At 43.0% G+C, this 25558-nt stretch overlaps 1 pseudogene; it reads left to right on the top strand.

The window, feature by feature from the left end:
• The first annotated feature begins 13461 nt into the window (after positions 1-13461).
• Positions 13462-14482, top strand: LOC136143003 (sharpin-like; annotated as a pseudogene).
• Positions 14483-25558: the final 11076 nt, after the last annotated feature.

The following is a 25558-nucleotide window of genomic DNA, read 5'->3' as shown; positions in this document are numbered from 1 at the left end:
ATTATTACTTGTTGCTGTGTAATAAACCATCTCCAAAATCCAGTGGCTTAAAATAACAACCATTTGTTTACACCGAGATTCTGGAGACTGACAACTTTGGCTAGGCTCAGCTGGACGAGGCCTCTGGTCTCAGCTGCGCTCCCTCATGGAAGCTTGCTCAGCTGTGGGTGGGCTAGGCGGCTCTAGATTGCCTGAGATCGCCTCCACGAGGTCTCTCATCCTCCAGTCAGGGCTTGTTCTCATGGAAGCTAGGTAAGGCTCCCAGACAGAGAGGAGAAGTCCACGAAACATATTGATACCTAGGCTCCGTGATGACATACAGTCACGTCTGTTACATTCCGTTGGCCAAAAAGAATCAAGAGGCCAGCCCAGATTAAAGTGTGGGAAATTACCTCCATCTCTTGATGGAATGAGCCACGGAGTCACAATGCAAAAAGCCTAGATAAAAGGAGGGGTGGAAAACTGCAGCTATTTTCGTCATCAATCTACCACACTTTGCCTAGTTTCAGCCTGGGTGAGCCTCTTCTCCAGGACTGGCCCCTGAGTGTGGTTCCACTGCATACCAGTAGATATCTAATAAATAGGGTAATATGTAACTGCCAAGTCTTCAACAGCCATCTGGATCCCTAACTACTAGGTCTCTGCATGTCTATGAATTCACTGGTATTGACACTTCCAGAAGTCGGGCTGAGATTATAACATTCCTTTGGCAGTGTTCCTAGAGTGATATAACATCTCCAAGAGGCCAACCTCCATGTCAATTTCAGTCCCACCCTCCCCACCCCAACTCTGGCCCTGCCTTCTCTTTTTCACCCTGGTACCAAGCAAGCCACAAAGCTTTATGCCCGAGTCTGCCTGAATGACCACAGCTGTGAAAATTTCTTATCTGGATCTGTGGTTCTCAAAGAAGAGTCTCTTCAACAAATGATGCTGGGATAACTGGGTATCCACACACAAAAGAATGAAGTTGGACCCCTATTTCATACCATGTATAAAAACCCACTCAAAATAGACCAAAGACCTAAATGTAAGAGCTAAAACTATAAAACTCTTAGAAAAGCACAGGGATAAATCTTCATGACCTTGGACTTAGCAAAGGATTCTTAGATAAGACACGAAAAGCACAAGTAACAAAAGAAAAAGTAGATAAATCGCACTTGAAAATTTAAAACTTTTGTTCAAAGGAAACCATCAAGAAAGTGAAAAGACAACCCACAGAATGGTACAAAATATTTGCACATCATGTATCCGGTAAGAGTCTAGTCTCCAGAATATATAAAGAACTTTTACAACTCAACAGCAAAAAGACCAACAACCCAAGATGAAGTGGCAATGGATGTTAGTGAATGGCTCCCAGCCCCTGCCACAGAAGGAGAGTCAAGACCTTGCGCCTTGCTTGGGCTGAGTCCCCCAGGGTTTTCCTGGGAAGCCTAGATTAAACAGAAGATCAAAGAAGATGAGGCTAGTCTCTCCCTGTGGTAGATTGCCTATTTGGGCCCCATTTCATGACAACTTTCTGCATCGATACCCTTGCCGTGGCCTCATCCTGGGCAGAATATACTTCTCGGTACCTTTCCTGTCATTTTGGCCACGTGACTTGCTTTGGCCAATAAAATGAGGCAGAAGTGATAGTGTGCCGGTTCCAAGCCTAAGCCTTAATATAACTTGTGCGTTCATACTTGCTCTTTTGTCTTTTTACCATCACGAGAACAACATGCTCAGGCCGGCTCACTGATCCCAGTAGGAAGATGAGAGAGACACAGAGCAAAACCAAATTGCCCCGGTTAAACCCAGCTTAGACTAGGCAATCTCAGTCAACCCCTAGATGTGTGAACCGAACACCCATTTTGGGTTTGCTGAGATTCTGTGGGTGTTTGCTGTGCAGCATTATTACTGTGGCCATAGTTAACTGTGACACCATCCCCGGCCCCATCTCACCACAGTTCACTGTCACACGGCCAACAGTACGCTCAGATACGCTGGGTTGGGGACTGCAAGTTCAGTCGGCGTCTTCAAACTAAACGTCCTGCTGATTTTCAGGTAAAGCCAAATGTGAGCTGCCTTCTAGAATCCACAGATGCCCAAGAAAGAAGACAAACATTCCTCTTTGCCAGCTGATTAAGTACACGATGCTGCTAACTGCATCATATTCAAAACCTCACAACTCCTAACGTGTTCCACGGAAGAAGCAGATGTCACCTTGACGGGATTTCTTTGTTTTCTCAATAGATGCTACAAGAGGTCCCTATGCTCTCTAGAGCAGGCAACCTATCAAGAGATCAAGATTATGCACTGTGTTTCATGAATACATTTTATGCAGTCATACTCATTTCAAACAAAGGTATCTTCTAATTGTTTTTGCCTCTGATCTGATGGGAGCATTATTTTAGAGCAATTCCATCAATCCAAAAGTTATCTTGAGTAGAAAATGTAAAGAGACTAAACAAGGCGCTTCTACCTATAATGAAGTGTCAGAAACTTCCTGAGCCTGACAGCTTTACCTAGAAATTGAAAATAACATTTTACCTCTTCCCCCCTCTGTAATATCATTTTTCTTTTTAATCAGGAAGGCATTAGATGCCATGGAATTCGCAGAAGAATATATAGTAAAACCAGCTGCAAATCTGCCTCATCTTTTTCAGCAGGCAGGTGGCATGTTCAGATGTACCCAATGGGACCATCTCTGACGTGCCCTCACCCTCCCGTTTCGACCCACAAAAGGCCCGCCTTCCCTTTTCGTAAAACCGCTTTCACTCTGTGAAGCCCTCCCTCTGCAGCACGGAACGCAGTAAGCAAACAGAGGTTTGAATCTGCACATTACTGCAGCCGACAGAATGCACTCCCCAGACTTACTGGGGGCCTGGGCGCCGCTGCTGTGCCCTGAAAGCCACTGGTGCATTTGTGTGGGGCTACGTCTCCCACAGGCTGCTCCAAGCCAATGACTGAGTGCCGCAAGGGCACTAACTAAGGGCAGCCCGCTGCTAGGAGACAGGGAATACCTCTGATGGCCAGTGCTGGCTGGAGGACACCCTGGCGACCTTGCCAAGCCTGTCTGTGACTGCACCAAGGCCTAGGATGCTTCCACCCACCCTCTCACCCCACGCCCTTCCGTCCTGGTCACCCCTGCGCTGTGGTGTGACAGCTCGCTGAGGCTTGCCCAGCTCCCTCTCCATTTTCTTTCATGGGCATTTCTCTTAATAAGAGCCTTGCACGTTTTGTTGTTGTTTCGGGGTTTTTTTGACCGCGCCAGGCGGCTTGCAGGATCTTAGATCCCCGACCAGGGATTGAATCCATGCCCTTAACAGTGAAAGCGCCGAATCCTAACCACTGGCCACCAGGGAAGTCCCAACCAGATGCTCAGAGGAGAATGGTCTCTCCGCTCTTAAGAAAACCTACTCTCACGTAAACCCGATGAACTTTCTGGATAGCCTACTATTAAATTCCCTGCTTTTGCTTATTATAATTGTTCTTTATAATTGATTACAACAATAAAAACCTATCTCTTGGTTGCTATTTTTGTAATAATCAGAGAAAATACATACAGTCATCCCATTTACTTACCGTGTTTAAACATGACCTAAGACACACTAAATAGGATTACACACCTCCTTTACTTTAGGGTCTCTATGGTGTAGACGGTTTCCCAGAGGAGAGGGGCCTTCAGTCGGCGGCAGTAAGAGGGCTGGTAAACACCTGAGTAGGTTGGTAACATTCAATCGTGGCACAACCCAACTTCAAAACTCTGCATTCTCCTCATTTCCAGACAACACGGTCCAAACTCCTTGACATGATATATAACTCCATTATGACAGCCAAAGTCCTTTGTAACTGGTCCCACTTACCCTCCTCGTCCCCCCACCTCCTGCCACTTTTCAATGCTACCCTCCAGGCACCTCACTCTTACTAATTCAAATGACATTTGAGGAATAAGAGCTCCTGCCCTGCTTGATCACAACAGTGACAAGATGACTGTGGCGGCAGGGAGGACAGCATTGGCTGGCTAGGGGGAATAAGGGAAGGAAAATTAGCATCTGAACGTGGCCCAATAGCTATGCATTCTCACCCTGTCTTTTTTTTAAGGCAGCTGATCATCTTGACACAGTATTTTTTTTTTTATCCTTACAAAAGTAACAGTTTCCCCTGGCTATCAGTCTCCATATTGACAAATACCTGTTTTCCAAATGGTTTTTAGTTAGCAACTCACAGGGCGGCATTTTTGATCACATCCCGTAGGAGAGTAACTAAAATATTCTAATAGTGATTTCCCTAACCAATGTGCAAGAGCTACCTGAACAAAAACTCTTGGTGGGACCTCGTCTTGGACCCTGCCCTAGCCCTGAAACCTGTTCTGGGACGCCACATGCCTACTTATCAAGATTCGGTCTACATAAGGCTCTTCCTGTTCTGTTAGAATGTGATATTCCATGTTTCCCCACTTCGTGATGTCACCACTGCCTCTACTATCTCTACCCTGAGAAGCCATGTCCTATTCTGTACCTCAGTGATAGACTACTCCTACTTCTTGTCCAATTGGTTCTTGATTTCTCCTTGGGTCCTGGTGACTGTTCATCCCCTCAGTGCCCAGCACACAGGGCACTGCGACACCATTCCAGGCAAATGGCCCAAGATCAGTGTGTGGAATAAGTAGAACTAGGCAGGAATTGCAAGGAGATTGGAGCAAAGGCTATGTTATTGTTCCCAGATCATTTTTCAGCACCATCCCATTCCTTCCATGGAGCCTTATCTAGCAACACTGAGAATATCTCCTGCATCTCTAAGGCTCAAACATCACCCAGGTCATCTGTGAATGAGGGCTCCACATAGGCTGTGGGCCTGGAAAGATAAAAGAATAAAAACATTTTAGAGAAGTATTTATTCACCAGAGCCTTTATCTAAGAAACCTATTTCCTCAAAATGCAATCCATTGAAAGACGGTTCCGTAAGTCTTTAAGAGGTGTTATTATAAAAGAAACTTTACTTCCATGGTCCAATAAGTCTGGAAAACTGTGGCTTAAACAAAGTTAGTAATTTTCTTCACTACAGGACTTCTCGGAGCTCTTACTGCACTAATAGGAATTATGAATCAGCAAAAAGGAAGTATAAGATGAAGCTGTTCTCAAACATATTTGGCTATGGAAGCCATGTTTTATTTTTTCAATGAAGACCTATTGATGTCTTGCATAGCCTAGTGTTCAGAAGATCATGGTTTGGGAAACACTAACCATTATACAGATAATAGTCTTCAGTCACAGATTACAAAGGGGGGTAAAAATGATGAAAGACAGTTGCTGAAAGGCCATGTTCCTTCTCTACCCCAAGCGACCCATAAAGTCCTTCCCCACCATGGGAAATTGATATTACTCTGCGTTTCCACACTTCTAGCAATTCAGTTTGGCTAGAGTGACCTTGAGAAAGTTACAAACCTATCTCAGGCATGGTTCCTTCATTTATGACAGCCGGTCATAAAGATGTATCTTCCCACTCTAGTTCCCAAAGCTATAAGAATTAATGGAGCCATTCCTAAGGAGTGATGTGAATTCCTTGGAGAAAGTCTCTATGTAAATACAAGGTCTTGTCATCTTAAATGCTATGGATTTATGCCCTGGACTACACAGTGACAGCCATGCACAAGGGAGCACTCCATTATTTTCAAAGCCACAGAAGTCTGATCAACACATCAGCCTTTCAGCCATTGTCATTTATAAATACCATCCTCCCAAATACTGCCTTTTCACATGACATCCATTATTTCTTCCTCTGTGAACTGATAAAATGTGGCAGCAATGTACCCATGAAAGCCAAGACTCTTTAATATTGGGTTGGCCAAAAAGTTCCTTCAGGTTTTTCTGCAACATCTTATGAAAGAACCTGAACGAACTTTTTGGCCAACCCAATAGTTCAGTATTACTACTTCTAAGGGTAGAAAAGGTAAAGGACTTGCAATGTGAGATGCATATATATTACAACATTTACTTCCACAATAGAAGGAGGGGCCAACATAGATAGAGTGAATTAGGTCCTTCATTATCTATGTAAATTGGCCTTTGAGACCTAATGCTTAAGTATTTAATCACATGAAGGGAAAATTGAAGCAAAATTTCAAATTAACTTGGCATAAAAATATATTAATTACATCAACGAACAGAGAATGCTTTGGTGGTGTGGATGTGTGGTATTTGAAATACTGGTTCAAACTGGCTCAGATAATTTTTACTGCAGACCAGTTTTTTTCGTACGTTAAAAAGTGAGCCAGACAAAAGAAGTATAGATAGTAGGGTAATCATAAGCATGAACAAGATGTCTTTTTTTTTTTAAGTAACAGCAAGAGCGGTGGAAAACACATGGTGTTGACTGACAAATGTAAACTCGGCCAATGTCGTGTTGGTTGTAGGTGACCGTGAGCTAAGTGGATATGGAATGTCTGACTCAGAGAAAATGACCGGTTACATTCATATTATAATCTTTCAGGGATTCTTCTGCTTTGTACCTAATTTATTCTTGTGTCTTACCTGCCCCAGGGAATCCTTTGTTAGAGTTGAGTTCTTTCTTCTGCATAAATGTATCCTTCCCACCTTGAGACCTGCCATCTCCATTACCACAATCTTTCCTGTGCCCAAAAGGCATTTTATCTCCTAACCTATAACTTTCCTTTTGCCCCCACTCTACCTCAAGAAAAGTTCCTCAACCCTTTGGAGACTAAATGACAACTGAGAAGTAAAACAAAAAACAAAAAAACCTCTCACTGTCCCTTCAGTTTTTCTTAAAAACACTCACTCAGTTTAGACTCCAGGGCAGTTCTTAGACTCTGCCTTGTCACTTCCACACGTACCTCATAGTATTGATCTTAATCTAAAACCCCAGAATGCCCCTCTAGAATGAATGTCAGATTAAAACATTCATTCTAAGGGAGGGAGACGCAAGAGGGAAGACATATGGGAACATATGTATATGTATAACTGATTCACTTTGTTATAAAGCAGAAACTAATACACCATTGTAAAGCAATCATACCCCAATAAAGATGTTTAAAAAAAAAACATTCATTCTATTGCTTTCAATTCTCTGAAATATCCCCATTAAATACTTGCACAGCCTGAAAGAGTTGTCAGATGATACAGGTGGAGATGAGCGGTGCTTAGGGAATTTTTAATCTTTTTTTTAAAGATTTCTCATTTTTTAAAATATTTATTTATTTGGTTGCACTGTGTCTTAGTTGCAGCAGGTGGGCTCCATAGTTGTGGCATGTGAACTCTTAATTGCCGCATGCATGGGGGATCTAGTTCCCTGACCAGGGATCGAACCTGGGCCCCCTGCGTTGGGAGCATGGAGTCTTATCCACTGTGCCACCAGGGAAGTCCCAGGAATTTTTCATCTTAAAGAAATTTCTTGCTGCCCAAAGTAGCTATTTTACATGGCAAAAATCAATAAATCAATCCTCCTATGTCATCATTTAATTCAGTAACTGGTGTAAAAATATCCCATGTGTTGCTATAGAAAACTGAGCCTAGTCCTTTCATTATTTTTAGTTCCTTATGACATGCAGACATAGAGATCTTGACAAAACTTGTGATGGGGCAAGAAGTTCTGTAAGATCTATAAAAACCATTGGCGTTCTGAATGTACATGGAAAGAAACGTCTACTTCAATGTAATCAATAATGCTCTGGATTTCCTGCCACATTTTGTGATGATCAGTCATTCATTCAGTATCTGTTGAACAGTTACTAGGTAGTGCTGCTGGCACCATGCCAACTGCTCCTTGCAGAATCTACAGCCAAACCACACAGAATGAATCAGGGACCATAAGCTGGTGCCCTGAGCGGTTTTATTTGTTAGGAGATAGATACACACAGAGGCACATACGAATTTTCACTTGAATTACCTTAAAGCAGGGTATGCACTCCCAAGTTTAGCCCCTGACCTACTCTTTCTACTGTATCATATCCAGTAAGGTTAGCCTATTTATGTAATCTCTCTGACCCCATAAGCGTTCAGATATACAACCTGCGATTAATTAATAACAGCAAAGTAGTGTGATACCAGCAGAGAAGACGGAAGGGCAGAGAGGTCTCTGGCAACACCCAGAAGGGAGCCAGTCACTTGGCATGAAAAATTTGAAGGAGACCACTAGAAGAAAATAATGTGTCTATCGCCATGACCTCCCAGTACATAATGTTTCTATTCAGTGAAGCTCTATTTATCCCAAAATAATAGAAGTACAATGTTTTGACCTTAATTTCCCAGTTAAACTTATGTTACCTCTTTCAACTTTCAAATCAAAGCTCTTCTACTTCTGACTCCCACTTGTGATGTAGGGAGTGAAAAGGAGTATTGTTCTTATGCAGATAATGAAAAAATAACCAAAATAACTTCAATTTTTATGACTTTCTCCAAACCTATCAGACATCTGAAGTCACAGAACAACCAAATGGCAGTGGCAAGGATGCAGAGCAACCAGAACTCATACGTTGCTGGTGGGAATGCAAAACTGTAGAGCCAGTTTGGAAGGTAGTCCGACAGTTTCTGACAAAGTTAAACATACACCAACCCTATGTACCTGCAATCACAGTCCTACGTATCTACCTGAAAGAAATGAAAATTTATGTTCACACAAAACCTATACGTAAACGTTTATAGCAGCTTTTTGCATAATCACCAAAACTTGAAAAGCCAGATGTCCTTCAACTGCTGAATGGAAAAACCGTGGTACGTTCATACAATGGAATACCACCCAACAATTAAAAGGAACGTGTATATGCAGGACACCCCAGTCGCAACGTTTACATCTAAACACCCAAATCCTGGTTTCTAAATACCATTCTCCAATGAAAGGAACTAGGGCTCTTTGAAGAACTTGATTCCAGGGCTTTAGCAAGGAAAATACAAGATGAACCTAGAGCAAGTTTTTGTACCAGAAAGTAAAGAAGTGCTCCAAAAAATTAGAAAAAAAAAAGGATGCAGTCATGTTGAAATGGCATAGGAGCCAACCTGAAAGAGCTCCCAATGGCCAAAGTTGGAAAAACATGAACAAGAAAATAAATATAGTATTGGAATATAATCCTAAGAATAAATATTTATGAGTCCATGCTGATCAAAACAACTGAATAAAACACTAAACAGGGGAGAAGGGACAGCTCTCTCATAGAGAAGAATTCTAATTAAATAATACAGAGGAATGAAGATAATAAAAAATAAACATTACAACACCACATTAGTAATTGCTGCAGGCAAGATCCACCAATGGATGCTAAAATTAGTTTCCAAAAGTTTTAAGTAGAAACAAGATATTTGCTTAGTCTCAAAGCATCCCTCCAAGGACTTCCCTGGTGGCGCAGTGGTTAAGAATCCGCCTGCCAACGCAGGGGACACGGGTTTGAGCCCTGGTCTGGGAAGATCCCACATGCCACGGAGCAACTAAGCCCATGTGCCACGACTACTGAGCCTACACTCTAGAGCCCGCGAGCCACAACCACTGAGCCTGCGTGACACAACTAATGAAGCCCACGCGCCTAGAGCCCGTGCTCCACAAGAGAAGCCACCACAATGAGAAGCCCGCGCACCACGATGAAGAGTAGCCCCCACTCGACACTAGAGAAAGCCCACACACAGCAACGAAGACCCAATGCAGCCAAAAATAAAATATAAATAAATAAATAAATTATTATTTATAAATAAATAAATTTATTTAATAAAAGTATCTCTCCAAAATATTTAATAATTACAAAAAGAAAAATAGTAAGTTTATAGTCAAGAATACAGGTAGATGCCACCTGACAGATTAGCCAAGTGATCAAGATTAACATCACCAGTATAATACATGTGAGCTGTACTGAAAAGGGCACATCACCTCTGTGTCCTCCTTCCTGAGAACGCATAGCTTCAATCGAATGAGAAAACATCAAACAAACCCAAACTGAGGGACCTGCTACAAAATGACTCACCAGTACTCTTCGAAAGTGTCAAGCCATACAAGACAAGAAAACACTGTGGAAATGTCAGATTGAAGGAGACCAAGGACACACAACTAAATGCAATATGGAACCGTGTGTCACCTCCCAGAACAGCAAAAGGATGTTAGGGGGAAAACACGGTGAAATCCAAATAAATTCTTTAGTTTAGCTAATAGCACTGTGACAAGTTTAATTTCTCAGTTTTCATAGTTACTCTATAGTTTGACAAGATGTAACATGAGGGGAAATGGGGTGAAGGGTATATGGGAACTCTGTGCTATTTTTGCAACTTCTCTGTAAGCCTGAAATTATTTCAAAATAAAAAAGTTAAAAAGCAACAATAAAAAAAAATCAGAGGTGTAAATCTTAAGCTCCCGTGACTGTCTTTTCCAACAATGGCCCCACTCGCTCTTCCAGAACCTTGACACTCCCTTATCAAGAGATGCATTCTATTTACCCTCCCCTTCAACTGGGGACTTTAAGTCCTGGGCAGGACTTTATTACAACTAAAATAAATAGAAGAGACACTGCATGACTTCTGAATCTAGGTCATAAAAGGTGTTGCAGGTTCTACGTGGCTCTCTCTCTACTCACCCTTGGAACCCAGCCACCATTTGGTGAGGAAGACCAGGCCACATGAAGAAGTCACAAGTATACGTTTCAGATGAAAGCCCCAGCTAAGAGCTAAGCCAACAGCCAGACCTGTGAGAATGCCTTCAGATTATTCCAGCCCAACGCCTTCAAGCTGTCCCATCAGTCACTGAGTGGAACAGAGAAACGCTGTCCCCACTGAGCCCTGCCCAAACTGCAGAGCTGTGAGCATAATTACTGGTGTTATTGTTGTTACTCTATTAAGCTACTAAGGCTTGGGGTGATTGGTTATGCAGCAAAAGAAAACTGGAACAGCTGCCCTAAATTGATATGATTAATTGCTATTGGAAGATACTGGGTTTTACATCCACTTCATCCCTTAAAAAAAAGCTTTACTCACGACGGTAAAAAGAGAACTCGTAACTGGTGATTTTGGTAGCACTTTCTGCCATTTTGTTTTTGCAAATTGATCTCTTTCCGAAAGAGATCAATATGACATTAAGTTATTAAGACACAGCCTAAGGGTGTATTAGACTTGAGTTTTGCTAGGTCTCATTCTAAGCACATCCATATTAATGTCTACCTATTCACTTTCAGAAATAAGTCATCCCCTCTGTCAGTTACTAAGGAGCAATCTGTGCCCTAAACTCGCCCTTTGAGTTCAAATCTCTTGCCCTCTAAGTAGAGCTGGGACCACACAAATAACCGTCATTTACCTGCAAAGGTATGTTTTAATGGTCTTCAATTGGATTTTTTCTTATGTTTGTCAACTTGCACACTAAGAATTATGTTGAAAGTAGAAAAGCAAGACACATCATCTTACCAGTGAAACATGCTTATACCAAAGATACCAAATAATAGGTCAATAACCATCTTAGGACTATCTGAGAACCTCTTTTCCTTACAAAGTTCCTAAGTCCTAATTTTCACAATTAAGCTAAGTTACTACCTTGATCTTAAAGAAATTACAAGATATATTATACCATCTTTGAGATAATAACGTGGAGAAAATAAAACAGGGCATTATCAATGCTTATTTTTCTTCCTGATATAATTAAGGAACAGACTGATATTCTAGGGATGTACATTACAAAATTATTTTGCTCTTATCTATTAGATTAAAGCGAAGCATGTTTCAACTTACCTTCTTTGAAGTCGCTCTTCCGTCTGAGCTCACATCAATCTCTCGCTTTTTTCTACTTTGAGAGCGAGGAAAACAGCATCAAAAAAGAAAGATGGCGTTTTAAATCAGAAACACCTGAGTTTGAATCCGGGTTCTCTGTCAGGTACTTGCTACGTCAGTGGTTCTCAAAATTTTAACTTGCATCAAAATCACCTGGAAGGCTTGTTAAAACACAGATTACTTGCGGCCCAGCCCAAAGGTTTTGATTCAGTATGTGTGGGATGGGGTGTGAAATCTGTATGTCTTACGAGTTTCCAGATGATGCTGAATTGTACACATGTGAACAAATTACTCCTTGGTTTGAATCTCAGATGCTGCGGCTGAAAAAAAATTGGAAAGTTTCTACCTACACCATAAATATTCACTTCCTTTCCCTATATTAGTCAATACCCATGATACCGGTTCAGCGTCCCTTTCCACAGTCCTGAAACCCAAACATTTCAGAAAACACAACTTTTTCTTTTAGGTTTGGTTTAAATTCGTTTGGCAACAAACCTGGTCTATTAACAGTCTTCATTTATTATTTATTGTTTTTACTTTATATCTCTTTATTATATGTATAGTTTGGTTATTGGGTGCTGTGGCCCTACACCATTAGAATTGTTATGTATTATATAGGCTACAAACTATACTACCTTTCTAGAATGAGGGAAAATGTATGAAACCTGAAGTCCTGGCTCTAAATGTTTTGGATAAGAAACTGGCAACCTGTCTTCAGCACTTTAACATATTTATATATTTTCTTTGATTTATTTAGCTATTTTCAGCTTTCTCAACTTGATTATGAATCCCTCAAGAGCAGAATCATGTCTTGTGTGGCAACCCTCACACCACCTACTACACACTGAACATGAAGTATGTGCTAAATAAATAACCACTGGTTTGAATTTATTGACCCTAATAAGATTTGAGTAGAAGACTGACATGATTCCATAGTATGAGATTCAAAAAGGAAAGATGAATCAAAAACATTGCAGGGTTCTCAAAACTGCAGTTCTGACTATAATCCCCATAATCCCAAATGATTCTGACAAGAAGAAAATGTGACAGTGACATTTCTGCTCTTCTTTGCACTTGTCACACATCGTATCTAAAGTATTGAAATCGGGCCATGTTTCTGCTCACCTTCTTAAGGATCTGTGCCCTATTAACTCCCATACTTCTATGTGACCTCGCTGTTCTAATGGCTCCTTTCCACAAGCCTTTGCCTTTGCTCAAAACTGTTGCATCTTTAAAAATGAAAGAGAAAGAAAGCATGTTATGCACAGAGGAACAAAGGTGTTGTTACTTGAGGTGTATTTATCCATGAGAAGGTGACAAATTCCATTTGTGATCCAGGAAACAAAAGTGAGGTTGGCAAGCAGGGTAAGGACAGTCAACAGGATCCACTTAAAGAAGCTTGCAAAGATGCTGCAAGGGCCAGAGAGCTCATTCAGAAGGCAAACTTTGATGGGAAACTAGATACCAGGCACCTGGATCATCAGTGGGACCATACGGCAAAGCCTGTCCAGCCCGGTTTGCTTTATTTGTCAGTAATACGCAGAGATTTTTGGTCTTAAGGTCACGACTCTTTTAGCAATCCCGCTAACACTATATCCCCACATCCAGAAAAGTCCTCTTGAATGTAAAAGCCCAAATAATGAAAAAAGCAGCACTATTCACACGCCAAAATGGTGACACAGAGCGGCCGGAGGGCACGGAAGCGGGCTCGTAGGGCCGGGCCGGGGCCGGACCAGAGATGGCGCCGCCGGTGGGCGACGCAGCAGCGGCCTCGGACCCCGGCTGGGCCGCGGTGCTCCTGGCCGTGCTTGCCGCGGTGAGGCCGCTGGGCGCGGGGTCGGACGAGCGACCAGGTTGCTTCCGGCTGGAGCTGCTTGGCGCGGGGCCCGGGGCGGTCAGTTTGGAGCGGCCCTGGGAGTCAGTCTCCTACACCGTCCGAGGCCCCATCCAGCATGAGCTGCAGCCTCCACCAGGAGGGCCTGGGCCTCTCAGCCTGCACTTCGCCAACCCTCAGGAAGCTTAGCGGTGGGCAGCCCTGGTCCGAGGTGCCACCGTGGAAGGACAGAATGAGGAACTAGCAGGGCACCTGACCCGGGCCAGAGAGGGTGGGGATGAGAAGCGGGCAGCCCACGCGGCAGCCATCATGTGGCCCTCAGCATCCAGCCGCAGGAGGCCTGCTTCCCTCCCGGCCCCATCAGACTACACGGCACAGCTGAAGGTCCTGCATCCTCTGCCCATGTCTCGCTGCCGGTCCACCCCCACTGCACCACTGGGGCCCTCCAGGAGCAGATATTCTCGGAGTTCCGCTTCCCACCGGCTGTGCAGTGCTGGGTCATCGGGAGGTGCCTGTGTGTCCCTGGATACAGCCTTGCTTTCTATGGGGGCCAGCGGGACCGGGGCTCTCAGCCCTCCCGAGAAGCCCCAGGACACAATCCTCAGCGCCCCCAGAAGATGGATGAGGAACTAGGCCGCCTTTTTCCTTAGTCACTGGGGCTGCCCCAAGCCCCTCAGCCAGCTGGCTCCAGCCTCCCCAACGCCCTTCAGCACGGCTGGCCCTGCCCTTCCTGCACCTTCACTAGTGCCCCAAAGCTGACCCGGCTGTGAGATGTGCAGCACCCAGAGGCCCTGGGCTTGGGAACCCCGTCCCACAGCCTCCACCCGGCAGCTACCAAAGGCCACAAGGAGTAGACGATGGCCCTTCCCTTCCAAGCCCAAGGTCCCTAGAGGCCCTGCTGAACCTCTCAGGGAACCTCTGCTGACCACTCACGGGAGACAAAGCCGGAGTTGCAGGGGAGGGGCGGTGAGCTGGAGTCATTAAATACACTTCTGAGCAAAAAAAAAAAAATGGTGACACAAACAAATTCACATTCTCATCAGGACTGGTCCATTCTGCAGGATCAAGAATTTCACAGGTCATTGCTTCGGCTGGACCACACAGAACCTCCCCTCCAGATATACAAGTGCATCAGTGGGTTTTCAAATTAACACTTACTGAAATTTGAAACGTCGTCTTTTTCTTAATTTTTCCTGGTACTATCTATTGACCTTCAGAGCTGGTATTCTGGGTAATACACATGTGATTGCAAAGGCAAGAAAATAAGAGAATAGAGCCATGGAAAGAGATTGAGACAGAGAGAGAAGGGGGCGGGGAGAAGAAGATACAGAAAAGATTAGGGTTAGCTATAGGAAATCACCAATACTCTCTCCTTTTTTAATGTATGAAAATGGAGATTTCGTATAGTTCAACTTAAACATAAATACCTACTCCCACATCTTTATAAGAAAATAAAAAAGAGAGAGAAAGAAACGAGAGGCAATATACATAAGGATGATCTAGATGTATACGGGCCCTGCATCACCACACTGCTGACGCTGATCATGCACTTTCGGAGACGAAAACCCAGTTGCCATTGTGTGCCGGGTCATGATTTAGAGAATCACAAAAAAGGAACGTAGGCTTAAAAAGAGCCACATCGGCTTCCCTGGTGGCGCAGTGGTTGAGAGTCCGCCTGCCGATGCATGGGACACGGGTTCGTGCCCTGGTCCGGGAAGATCCCACATGCCGTGCAGCGGCTGGGCCCGTGACCCATGGACGCTGAGCCTGCGCGTCCGGAGCCTGTGCTCCGCAACGGGAGAGGCCACAGCGGTGAAGGGCCTGCGTACCGCAAAAAAAAAAAAAAGAGCCACATCAAAATGAATGGCTGAAGGGCCACAGGTTAGACCCATGTCTTCAGAGTTGCTACTCTCCTTTTAGATGCTTAACTCAGACTGTTGATGGCCCCCTTTCTTGGAGACTGTGCTAAAATCCACCACTGCGATCCGGAGCATATGCTCTTAGTGCCGTCTTCCCTGCAAAAGGCCCGGGCCTCCCCTGCGATATCAGTCTGAGCGGCCAGGTGCCCACGGACTGATAAAAGCACACACTTCCCTTCCTATTTCTTTCTTTGTTTCCTGGGTGAGGCTAGACTGCTTCCAATTTTGCCACTTGACAATTTGGCTTCTGTCAGAGTCAGTGTCTCTCACCTCAGGGAGAGGGAAACGAGGAAAGGAAACGGCAATAACTTCTTTCTTCTATTTTTCCTCCAAAAGCGTCTTTTTCTGACACTCCACTTTGAGTTAGTTGAAAACTGGATCCTCGCCAGGGCTCAGTATGAGGAATGTGTTGTCATTGCCTGGGAGAATAAATCGGGCAGGACTCCTCAACTCTGTCAGACTGTGGCACTTACCTGGGGTAGCTGTTTGCAAGCACACGTTCCCAGGCCCCTACTCAATCAGAATCCCCCAGCATCTGTCTTTTTTAAAACATCTTTATTGCAGTATAATTGCTTTACAATGGTGTGTCAGTTTCTGCTTTATAACAAAGTGAATCAGCTATACATATACATATATCCCCATATCTCCTCCCTCTTGCGTCTCCCTCCCACCCTCCCTATCCCACCCCTCTAGGTGGTCACAAAGCACCGAGCTGATCTCCCTATGCTATGCGGCTGCTTCCCACTAGCTATCTATTTTACATTTGGTAGTGTATATATGTCCATGCCATTCTCTCACTTTGTCCCAGCTTACCCTTCTCCCTCCCCGTGTCCCCAAGTCCATCCTCTACATCTGCGTCTTTATTCCTGTCCTGCCCCTAGGTTCTTCAGAAGCATTTTTTTTATAAGATTCAATATATATGTGTTAGCATACAGTATCTGTTTTTCTCTTTCTGACTTACTTCACTCTATGACAGACTGGGTCCAACCACCTCACTACAAATAACTCAATTTCATTTCTTTTTATGGCTGAGTAATATTCCATTGTATATATGTGCCACATCTTCTTTATCCATATTCATCTGTTGATGGACACTTACGTTGCTTCCATGTCCTGGCTATTGTAAATACAGCTGCAATGAACATTGTGGTACATGACTCTTTCTGAATTATGGTTTTCTCAGGGTATATGCCCAGTAGTGGGACTGCTGGGTCATATGCTAGTTCTATTCTTAGTTTTTTAAAGGACCTCCATACTGTTCTCCACAGTGGCTGTATCAATTTACGTTCCCACCAACAGTGCAAGAGGGTTCCCTTTTCTCCACACCCTGTCCAGCATTTATTGTTTGTAGATTTTTTGATGATGGCCATTCTGACTGGTGTGAGGTGATATCTCACTGTAGTTTTGATTTGCATTTCTCTAATAATTAGTGATGTTGAGCATCCTTTCATGTGTTTGTTGGCAATCTGTATATCTTCTTTGGAGAAATGTCTATTTAGGTCTTCTGCCCATTTTTGGATTGGGTGGTTTTTTTGATATTGAGCTGCATGAGCTGCTTGTAAATTTTGGAGATTAATCCTTTGTCAGTTGCTTCATTTACAAATATTTTCTCCCATTCTGAGGCTTGTCTTTCGGTCTTGTTTATGGTTTCCTTTGCTGTGCAAAAGATTTTAAGTTGCATTAGGTCCCATTTGTTTATTTTTGTTTATATTTCCCTTTCCCTAGGAGGTGGGTCAAAAAGGATCTTGCTGTGATTTATGTCATAGAGTGTTCTGCCTATATCTAAGAGTTTTATAGCGTCTGGCCTTACATTTAGGTCTGAAATCCATTTTATTTTTGTGTATGGTGTTAGGGAGTGTTCTAATTTCATTGTTTTACATGTAGCTGTCCAGTTTTCCCAGCACCACTTATTGAAGAGGCTGTCTTTGCTCCTTTGTATATTCTGGCCTCCTTTATCATAGATTAGGTGACCATAAGTGCGTGAGTTTATCTCTGGGCTCTCTATCCTGTTCCATTTATCTATATTTGTGTTTTTGTGCCAGTACCATACACTCTTGATTACTGTAGCCCTGTAGTGTAGTCTAAAGTAAGGGAGCCTGATTCCTCAAGCCCCGTTTTTGGTTTTTTTTTTTTTCAAGACTGCTTTTGCTATTTGAGGTCTTTCATGTTTCCATACAGATTGCAAAATTTTTCGTTCCAGTTCTGTGAAAAATGCCACTGGTAATTTGATAGGGACTGCATTGAATCTGTAGATTGCTTTGGGTAGTAGAGTCATTTTCACAATGTTGATTCTTCCAATCCAAGAACATGGTATATCTCTCCATCTGTTAGTATCATCTTTAATTTCGTTCATCAGTGTCTTACAGTTCTTTGCATACAGGTCTTTTGATTCCTTAGGTAGGTTTATTCCTAGGTATTTTATTCTTTTTGTTGCGATGGTAAATGGGAGTGTTTCCTTAATTTCTCCTTCAGATTTTTCATCATTAGTGTATAGGAATGCAAGAGACTTCTGTGCATTAATTTTGTATCCTGCAACTTTACCAAATTCATTGATTAGCTCTAGTAGTTTTCTGGTGGCATCTTTAGGATTCTCTATGTATAGTATCATGTCATCTGCAAACAGTGACAGTTTTACTTCTTCTTTTCCAATTTGTATTCCTTTTTTGTCCTTTTCTTCTCTGATAGCTGTGGCTAGGACTTCCAAAACTATGTTGAATAATAGTGGTGAGAGTGGATATCCTTGTCATGTTCCTGATCTTAGAGGAAATGCTTTCAGTTTTCCACCATTGAGAATGCCGTTTGCTGTGGGTTTGCCATATATGGCCTTTATTATGCTGACATAGATTCCCTCTATGCCCACTTTCTGGAGAGTTTTTGTCATAAATGGGTGTTGAATTTTGTCAAAAGCTTTTCCTTCATCTATTGAGATGATCATATGGTTTTTCTCCTTCAGTTTGTTAATATGGTGTATCACATTGATTGATTTGCGTATACTGAAGAATCCTTGCCTTCCTGGGATAAACCCCAGTTAATCATAGTGTATGATGCTTTTAATGTGCTGTTGGATTCTGTTTGCTAGTATTTTGTTGAGGATTTTTGCATCTCTGTTCATCAGTGACGTTGGCCTGTAGTTTTCTTTCTTTGTGACATCCTTGTCTGGTTTTGGTATCAGGGTGATGGTGGCCTCGTAGAATGAGTTTGGGAGTGTTTCTCCCTCTGCTATATTTTGGAAGAGTTTGAGAAGGATAGGTTTTAGCTCTTCTCTAAATGTTTGATAGAATTCGCCTGTGAAGCCATCTGGTCCTGGGCTTCTGTTTGTTGGACGATTTTTAATCACAGTCTCAATTTCAGTGCTTGTGATTGGTCTGTTTATATCTTCTATTTCTTCCTGGTTCAGTCTTGGCAGGTTGTGCCTTTCTAAGAATTTGTCCAGTTCTTCCAGGTTGTCCAATTTATGGGCATATAGTTGCTTGCAATAATGTCTCATTATCCCTTGTATTTCTGCAGTGTCAGTTGTTACTTCTCCTTTTTCATTTCTAATTCTATTGATTTGAGTCTCCTCCCTTTTTTTCTTGATGAGTCTGGCTAATGGTTTTTCAATTTTCTTTATCATCTCAAAGAACCAGCTTTTAGTTTTATTGATCTTTGCAATTGTTTTCTACATTTCTTTTTCATTCATTTCTGATCTGATCTTTATGATTTCTTTCCTCTGCTAACTTTGGTGGGGTTTTTCTTCTTTCTCTAATCGCTGTAGCTGTAAGGTTAGGTTGTTTATTTGAGATGTTTCTTGTTTCTTGAGATAGGATTGTATTGCTATAAACTTCCCTCTTAGAACTGCTTTTGCTGCATCCCATAGGTTTTGGGTCATCGTGTTTTCATTATCATTTGATTCTACGTATTTTTTGATTTCTTCAGTGATCTCTTGGTTATTTAGTAGTGTATTGTTTAGCCTCCATCTGTTTGTATTTTTTACAGGTTTTTTCCTGTAATTGATATATAGTCTCATAGCGTTGTGGTCGGAAAAGGTACTTGATACGATTTCAATTTTGTTAAATTCACCAAGGCTTATTTGTGACCCAAGATATGACGTATCCTGGAGAATGTTCCATGAGCACTTGAGAAGAAAGTGTATTCTGCTGTTTTTGCATGGAATGTCCTATAAATATCAATTAAATCCATCTTTTTTAATGTATCATTTAAAGCTTGTGTTTCCTTATTTATTTTCATTTTGGATGATCTGTCCATTGGTGAAAGTGGGGTGTTAAAGTCCCCTACTATGATTGGGTTACTGTCAATTTCCCATTTCATGGCTGTTAGCATTTGCCTTATGTATTGAGGTGCTCCTATGTTGGGTGCATCAATATTTACAATTGTTATATCTTCTTCTTGGGTTGATCCCTTAATCATTATATAGTGTCCTTCTTTGTCTCTTCTAACAGTCTTTATTTTAAAGTCTATTTTTTCTTATACGAGAATTGCTACTCCAGCTTTCTTGGATTTCCATTTGCATGGAATATCTTTTTCCATCCCTCACTTTCAATCTGTATGTGTCCCTAGGTCTGAAGTGGGTCTCTTGTAGACAATATGGGTTTTGTTTTTGTATCCATTCATCTAGTCTGTGTCTTTTGTTTGCAGCATTTAATCCATTTACACTTAAGGTAGTTATCGATATGTATGTTTCTATTACCATTTTCTTAATTATTTGGGGTTTGTTATTGTAGGTCTTTTCCTTCTCTTGTGTTTCCTGCTTAGAGAAGTTCCTTTAGCATTTGTTGTAAAGCTGGTTTGGTGATGCTGAATTCTCTTAGTTTTTTTTTTTTTGTGGTACGCGGGCCTCTCACTGTTGTGGCCTCTCCCATTGTGGAGCACAGGCTCCGGACACGTGGGCTTAGCGGCCATGGCTCACAGATCCAGCCGCTCCATGGCATGTGGGATCTTCCCAGACCGGGGCACGAACCCGTGTCCCCTGCATCGGCAGGTGGACTCTCAACCACTGCGCCACCAGGGAAGCCCTCTCTTAGCTTTTGCTTGTCTGTACAGGTTTTATTTTCTCCATCAAATCTGAATGAGATACTTGCTGGGCAGAGTAATCTTGGTTGTAGCTTTTTCCCTTTCATCACTTTAAATATGTCCTGCCACTCCCTTCTGGCTTGCAGAGTTTCTGCTGAAAGATCAGCTGTTAACCTTATCGGGATTCCCTTGTATGCTATTTGTTGTTTTTCCCTTGCCGCTTTTAGTATTTTTCCTTTGTATTTAATTTTTGATAGTTTGATTAATATGTGTCTTGGGTGTTTCTCCTTGGATTTATCCTGTATGGGACTCTGCGTTTCTTGGACTTGACTATTTCCTTTCCCATACTGGGAAGTTTTCAACTATAATCTCTTCAAATATTTTCTAAGGCCCTTTCTTTTGCTCTTCTTCTCCTGGGACCCCTATAATTTGAATGTTGGTGTGTTTAATGTTGTCCCAGAGGTCTCTGAGCCTGTCCTTAATTCTTTTCATTCTTTTTTCTTTATTCTGCTCTGTGGTACTTATTTCCACTATTTTATCTTCCAGGTCACTTATCCGTTCTTCTGCCTCAGTTATTCTGCTATTGATTCCTTCTAGAGAATTTTTAATTTCATTTATTGTTCTGTTCATCATTGTTTGTTTGCTCTTTAGTTCTTCTAGGTCCTTGTTAAACGTTTCTTGTATTTTCTCCATTCTGTTTCCAAGATTTTGCATCATCTTTCCTGTTATTACTCTGAATTCTTTTCAGGAAGACTGCCTATTTCCTCTTCATTTGTTTGGTCTGCTGGGTTTTTACCTTGCTCCTTCATCTGCTGTGTGTTTCTCTGTCTTCTCATTTTGCTTATCTTACTGTGTTTGGTGTCTCCTTTTTGCAGGCTGCAGGTTCGTAGCTCCCTTTGTTTTTGGTGTCTGCCCCCAGGGGCTAAGGTAGGTTCAGTGGGTTCTGTAGGCTTCCTGGTGGAGGGGACTAGTGCCTGTGTTCTGGTGGATGAGGCTGGATCTTGTCTTTCTGATGGGCACGTCCACGTCTGGTGGTGTGTTTTGGGGTGTCTGTGGCCTTATTATGATTTTTGGCAGCCTCTCTGCTAATGGGTGGGGTTGTGTTCCTGTCTTGCTAGTTGTTTGGCATAGGGTGTCCAGCACTGCAGCTTGCTGGTCATTGAGTGGAGCTGGGTCTTCGTGTTGAGATGGAGATCTCTGAGATAGCTTTCGCCATTTGATACTGCATGCAGCTGGGAAGTCTCTGGTGGACCAATGTCCTGAACTCGGCTCTCCCACCTCAGAGGCTCAGGCCTGACGCCCGGCTGGAGCACCAAGACCCTGTCAGCCACACGGCTCAGAAGACAAGGGAGAAAAAAAAAGAAAGGAAGGAAGGAAGGGTGGGAGGGAGGGAGAGAGGAAGGAAAGAAGGAAGAAAGGAAGGTTGGATAAAATAAAGTTATTAAAATAAAAATTTAAAAATAATTTTAAAAGTAACAAAAAGAAGAAAGAAAGAAGAGAGCAACCAAATCGAAATACACAAATTATAACAAGCACTAAAAACTATACTAAAAATAGAAACGGACAGACAGAACCCTAGGACAAATGGTAAAAACAAAGCTATACAGACAAAAATCACACTATACAAAGAAGCATACACATACACACTCACAAAAAGAGAAAAAGGAAATATATATATATATATATATTAAAAAGGAAGAGAGCAATGAAATCAAGAAACAAACGTACCAATGATAATAAACTCTAAATACTAAACTAAGATAAACATAAAACCAGAAACAAATTAGATGCAGAAAGCAAACCCCAAGTCTACAGTTGCTCCCCAATGTCCACCTCCTCAATTTGGGATGATTCGTTGTCTATTCATGTATTCCACAGATGCAGGGTACATCAAGTTGATTGTGGAGATTTAATCCGCTGCTCCTGAGGCTGCTGGGAGAGATTTCCCTTTCTCTTCTTTGTTCGCACAGCTCCCGGGGTTCAGCTTTGGATTTGACCCCGCCTCTGCATGTAGGTCGCCTGAGGGCGTCTGTTCTTTGCTCAGACAGGACAGGGTTAAAGGAGCAGCTGCTTCGGGGGCTCTGGCTCACTCAGGCCAGGGGGAGGGAGGAGTACAGATGAGGGGCGCGCCTGCAGCTGCAGAGGCCGGCGTGACGTTGCACCAGCCTGAGGCGCGCCGTGCGTTCTCCCAGGGAAGTTGTCCCGGGATCCCAGGACCCTGGCAGTGGCGGGCTGCACAGGCTCCCGGGAGGGGAGGTGTGGCTAGTGACCTGTGCTCGCACACAGGATTGTTGGTGGCAGCAGCAGCGTTAGCGTCTCATGCCCGTCTCTGGGGTCTCTGCTGATAGTTGCGGCTCATGCCCGTCTCTGGAGCTCGTTTAGGCAGTGCTCTGAATCCCCTCTCCTTGCACACCCCGAAATAATGGTCTCTTGCCTCTTAGGCAGCTCCAGACCTTTTCCTGGACTCCCTCCCACCATTAATTTTTAAGGCCAGTGGATTTCTGCTCTAAAAGAGTTTTTACTGCCTGATCCTCGCAGAGGTTCTCCAGGATTGCCACAGACCGAGGTCCCAGAATCTATCTGTACTGTACTGAAGTTACTTATACCTGTCAAGTCAAAGCGCTGAGACAGCGAGGTGTGCAGTGAAGAGAGGGTTTACTCACAAGGCAGTCCAGCGAGGAGCAGGAGAACGAATCCCAAATCCGCCTTCCCTGAAGGCAAGGGGCTCAGGGTACTCCAGCATCTGTCTTGTTGCTTTAACTCAGTGGTTCTCAACTGGGGGATGATTTTGCCCCCAGGAGACATGTAGCAACATCTGGAGACAGTTGGGTTGTCATAACTAGGGGGCGGGGGCTACTAGTAACTAGTGGGTCAAGGCCAGGGAGGCTGCTAAACATCCTACAGTGCACAGGACAGTCCCCCATCGGGGAATGATCTGGCCTCAGTTGTTAGTAGTGCCAAGGTGGAGAAACTCAGGCTTAACACCTCAAGCAGTTCTGATGATCCAACAGGTTTCAGAACTAGTAGCTTTAGATAGTCCAAGAAGATGGCAAGACTGGAAAAGATTATAAATGAGCCATTATAACTTACTGGCAAGAATAGTCACTAATTACTGAATCTAGCTTACATTTCAATTATCCGAAGTCTTGAGAAAGAGAGTGGGTTGACCGTAACAAACATCGTACAAATTTTGCCCCTCCTGTTTCTTGCATTTGTGTGTGGTAGGGACGGTGGGAATAGATATAGATATAAATATATAGATATAAAAACACATACATATATTCTTATTCTCTAGTCTATATACGTGAAAAAGTGGTATTACTGAAAACAAGATGAGATGGGTACACGTGTTAACACAATATTGTAAATCAACTATACTTGAATAAAAAAATGCGTACGCGTGGCTTGCAGCATATTCAGGGGGAAGTAATATTAATAATGGAGGCGAGAAATGCTTGGATGTAGGTTTGTTCCTTGCCCAATCTTCTTTGCAAAAGTCTGGAGTCTCCTGGTGAATACCGAGATTCAAATATTGATTCAGGGACTTCCCTGGTGGTCCAGTGGGTAAGACTCTGCACTCCCAATGCAGGGGGCCCGGGTTCAATCCCTGGCCAAGGAACTAGATCCCACATGCCGCAACTAAGAGTCCGTGTGCCGCAACTAAAGATCCCACATGCTGCCATGAAGATCCTGCATGCTGTACTAAGACCCAGAGCAGCCAAAATAAATAAATAAATAAACTTAAAATAAAAAACAAATATTGATTCAGTAGGCAGAAATAGAGAGTTTCTCCTGTACCTACTTGATACAAAGGTTTCCACTAATGAAAGTGAAAGGATTTTTATTAGTTTTTTTTTTTCTTTTTCAAACATTTCCTAAGGTTTCTGGGAACGGCAGTTGGTGGTGAAGAGAAACCATCACCACAGGTTTAGAGGTAGGTCAGAGGTCCATCTTTTTTCAGACCCCTATAGCTCCATGACTTCTCTCCTTACATGCATGTCCACTCTGGAGAAAACTTATATAAAAATAAGATAGTATTCGGGGCCTTATTTCTACCTCCACTCACTCATTCACACATCCAGTATTGCTTGAGAGTCTGCTATGCCAGGCACTGTTGTAGGTGCTGAGGCTACAGCAGCGAACAAAAAAACAAGACCCTACCCTCATGGAATTTCCCTTTTGCTGGGGCAGATGTACACACAAAAACCAAACAGCTACTCTGTGTAAAATTCATCAGGGACAGATGGGCGGTGTGTGGGGAAGTGAAGCAAGGAAAGGAGAAGAGGGAGCATCAAGGGTGGAAGTGCGTGTACATTTTATGGTGGATGGTCAGGGAAGGCCTCCATGAACAGGAGACATTTAGGCAGACAGCAGAAGGAAGCAAGGGAACCAGGCTAGCCAAGTGGTTATCCGGATGAAGAGCATAGATGGCAGTGGGAACAGCAAGTGCAAAGGCCCTGGGGTATATAAGAAACAGAACAAGTGACTATCTTATGGGTATGATTGGTTTCAAAACTTTGACATTTGTTTTAGGGGCTGCTGGGGAGTTTGTAAAACTAACTTGGGTACTGTGACTCCTTTTCTCCCCACTTGAAAATAAAAAAGTGACCATCAATTAAGGTCAGATAATTATGCAGATTTTTTTTGGCATGAAACAGAAGGATGTGTGCTCTTCATCTCTTTCTGAAAGAAAACATAATAGGGTCCGTGCTCAGGGAACCATTGTGCTTCTGGGACATCGGAGCAGCAAGACAGCACAGCAGCATCCCCTCCGCAAAGGACTACGGGTTTTGGAAAGAGAGAAAGGAGAGCTGAGTCCAAAGCTTGGTCCTGCAAAATGCAAAAGAATAAACAGAGACACCGACCCAGGACTTTTGCTAGTTGCACAGACGGAGTGTCTCCACCCCCGGAAAATCCTTCATGCTTGGGCGGGAGCCAAAAACCAGTGAGCATTACTGTGAAAATGAGGACTGTGTCCACGGCCTGTATACTCTTTTCTTTTTCTTTTAAAAAGATTTTTATTAAATGTCTTTATAGAGCAACATCCAGATCCAGCGGCCAAGGAGACCCTA

The sequence above is a fragment of the Phocoena phocoena genome, chromosome X (assembly GCF_963924675.1).
Source record: "Phocoena phocoena chromosome X, mPhoPho1.1, whole genome shotgun sequence".
Taxonomy (NCBI): domain Eukaryota; kingdom Metazoa; phylum Chordata; class Mammalia; order Artiodactyla; family Phocoenidae; genus Phocoena; species Phocoena phocoena.
Note: the sequence above shows the minus strand (reverse complement) of the source record. Positions and strands in the feature narration are given on the sequence as shown.